This window comes from Sapajus apella, unplaced genomic scaffold (assembly GCF_009761245.1).
Source record: "Sapajus apella isolate SASKATOON/1434 unplaced genomic scaffold, GSC_monkey_1.0 scaffold7309, whole genome shotgun sequence".
Lineage (NCBI taxonomy): Eukaryota > Metazoa > Chordata > Mammalia > Primates > Cebidae > Sapajus > Sapajus apella.
This window is the reverse complement of record NW_022444233.1, coordinates 1-3325: the sequence shown is the minus strand read 5'-3', so window position 1 is coordinate 3325 and position 3325 is coordinate 1. Positions and strand designations below refer to the sequence as shown.

Sequence of the window (3325 nt, the reverse complement as noted above, 5' to 3'; positions counted from 1 at the left end):
ATACATAAATCTGTGTGGTTAATGCTTTTTGTTTTTCTACTTCTTTGTTGGAATTTTCTACAGTTTTTAAATTTATTGTTAAAGTTTTAACATATCTTATCATGCTCATAGAATTCTCCATTTCTCTCTGTAATTTTGTCCATTTTTTTGTGAACTCTGAAGTTAAGCTATTGGGCGGATTTCTGATTGCATGTCTTTTTGTTGGATTCATGCTTTCGTTATTATGATATGTCTCTTTTAATCTTTGGTAATACATTTTATTTGAAAATCTCTTCTTTACTGGTAGTAATATAACTGGTAGCAATATAACACTTTCAACCCCCTTATGCTTACTGTTCAGGTGACATTGCTTCTTCTGTCAATTTTCATTTAACTTAGACCTATGTCTGCCGGTGTTAGTCTGTTTTCACACTGCTAATATTGTAACCAAGCGAGTTGTAAGGAAAGCACCACACTCTGAGATAGAATCAGGAGTCCTTTATTGCTGGTGACCGAGAGATGGCTAATGCTCGAAATTCTCTTGGAGAGAAGAAGGGGCTTGATTCCTTTTTACACCTTGCTTAGAGAAAGGGGGTAATTACCCACTTGGCATTTTGTAAGTCCAGGAATATTCAAGTCGGATTTAGAATTGGAATGATAGAAGATCCAGTCACAGATGCCATCCATTCTTTGATTTTTGTCTTTTGGATTTCTCATTTTTCCTGATCGTCCACTCACAAGTTGACTCAGCTGGGAACTTGACCATGAATTTAGTGCTTTCTGGCTGGGCTCTGCCCCTCATCAGGAAGACCAGGTGAAAAGGTAAAAAACAAACAAAAAAACCGTGAATTCTCCCGTGGCAGCGTGGGTCATATCCACTGTCTGGGATTTAAAAATGCCTCTTCATGTGTAAGGCGAGGTGGTCTGACCTGGAAAATGCTCGGTGGCATTTCTGGCACCGGAACGGGCGTTGCCCAGTGTGTTTACGGTAGTGCCTGGTCAGTTCATCTGAGCAGGCGAACTTCCATCCACAGCCGCGGCGGTCACCGCAGTAAGGTTTCTCACCTGTGTGGGTTTGCAGGTGTGCCTTGGGATGGCAACTCTTTGTGTAGGTTTTGCCATAACCCGCATAATCACAAGTGTGGGTGGCGGTCCTTTTCTGGGCCATGATTGTCTTCCCCTGTTTCTCTTGGGCTCCTCCGGCAGGCAGGAACCGGGTGGGCAGCGTGAGTTCTTGGTAACGGAGCGGCAGGACTTGTGGCTGCCTCGGTCAGGCAGGAAGGATGGGTAATCAGGCCCCGGGTGGGGATGGAAGCCAGGGAAGTGGCAGGGCAGGGTGACGACAGTCCCTGCTGCTCAGCAGTTCCTCAGGTCCCAGGGTCGGGAGCTGCTGCCCCAGGAGGACGTCGTGTGCAGCCCGCCAGTGGCCATGGCTGGGAGGGATCCAGCGCCCGAGTGGGTGCACAAGGGGACTCATCCTGCTTGAACTTGGGGTGCAGGCGCCACAGGCAGACGTTGTGGGGGCCGCCACCACCACCACCACCAGGTGGCTGCTGTCAGGGCCGTCTTCGCTGAGGCTGAGGACGACCGGCTGCCATACTCGATGCTGGGGGCGCTCAGCGATGCCTTCAGCACGAACTTCCCCGTCACCCCAACACCTGGCGGTGTTGGCTGCAGCTGTGGCGGTGGAATGGACACCGGCTTCAACTGCGGCTGCAGGAGCTCCGCCACGGAGCCGCCTGAGGGGCTCACGGCGTGGATGTCCTCCAGGTTGAAAGGAGCCGTCGGAGGGGGAGCGGACTTGCTGCCATGGAGGAGGCCTCCGCCCGTGTGGTCCCCACGCCTGGGTCGCCCCCGCAGGCATCGGACGGCTGAAGCTGCAGGTGGAGGGCGCGTGGCAGGGCCGCTCCTCGACGGGAACGACGAGGAAGACGCTGATGCTAACAAGGACACAGTGGCGGCCACCGACTGCTGATGGACAGCGAATTGGAGTGGATAAGGTCCAGGTCCAGGAGATCGCTGAACTCCTCGGTCTCTCTCCGGGACAGGGGGCCAGGTTGCTACGCCGCAAGCTGCAGTGGCTCCGGCAGGTCTGTGGCCACGGTCGCCGCCACCAGGTCCTGGGGTGGCCAGGACGCATTGGGGGAAGTCCTTCATGTGGGAGAGCTCCTCCTGCCAGCGGTTAATCAGGTTATTTGGAGCACCTGCTTAACGAAGTGTCCTCTCCCTTCCCGCCCTGCCAGACACCAACGTGGAGAAAGGTGGGAGCAGCGCCTCGCTGACAGCCCTGTCAGACTCGCCAGGTGGCTGCCTCATTAATGTGGGGGCCCAGAAGGTCCTTGGGAGCCCGCAGCAGCTGGGGCACCCGAGCCCCAAAGTCAACGAAGAGAATTAAAAACGAAGCCAAAACCCCAAACCCCATGTTGCCAGACATCCTTCTTCTTTGGATTAAACATAAATGAGTCATCCTTTTAAAAAAGTTTCTTTGTTTACAAAAGTTCTTAGAAAAGTAGACAATCTCATAAAAACAGACAATCAGCAAGGCTAGTAAGTAGGCCCGGGGGTGGGCTGCGCTCTCTTCCACTCAGCAGCGTCCTCCGCCGCTGTCATGGTCGCCTCAGTTGCTTCCTTGGGCGCCGGGGCTGTGGCCAGGGCAGTGGGCAGGAGGTGCCACTCGGTGAGACTGCCACGGCGGAGAACTGGTGGGTGCCGCAGGGCACGGAGTCCGGGGAGCTGTCTGGGCGTGCAGGGGCCATAGGTGCGGGCCGCGGGCCTGGGAGTGGGGAGGGGTCCGAAGGGGCTGCGGGGTTGCTCAGCCGCTCCTGGTGCCTCCGCTGCCTGCCACGACCTCTGCTCCCCGTGCGCCCGCTCCTTCTCTCTGGTCGGGGAACTCGGAAAAACTCTTAATACGTGCAGATTCTTTAGGCCTTCTTCATTCTTTCTAGACCTTAATGTAGATTTAGAGAATTATAAATTCTTGCAACAGAAAATCTGTATTTAAAAAGTCTTCCCCAATGATCTTTAGGCAGCCCATCCACAGACAGGTTCTTAGAAACCCTGGCAAGTTTCAATGTTGAAAATTGTTTCCTATTCCCTAAAAGCAATGAAAGGGCAGGTGGCCAGTGGAGGGGGAGCAGAAACCAAGGCTGCCCAGGTGGCGTGTCTAATGCAGAAGATGAGGACTGCATCCTAAAACACATCCCGTCCGTGGAGCTACAGCATTTCAGATCGATACTGCAAATACACCCAAACTGCCAAGGAACAGGCCCAGGCACCCTTTGAGGAGGGGTTCTCTCTTTTAATTCCTCTGTTCTTCATCTTCTGCTGTATTTGAACCCAAAACCTT

At 53.3% G+C, this 3325-nt stretch overlaps 1 pseudogene; it reads right to left on the bottom strand.

The window, feature by feature from the left end:
• Positions 1 to 836: 836 nt before the first annotated feature.
• Positions 837 to 2364, bottom strand: LOC116548129 (annotated as a pseudogene).
• Between the last annotated feature and the right edge of the window lie 961 nt (positions 2365 to 3325).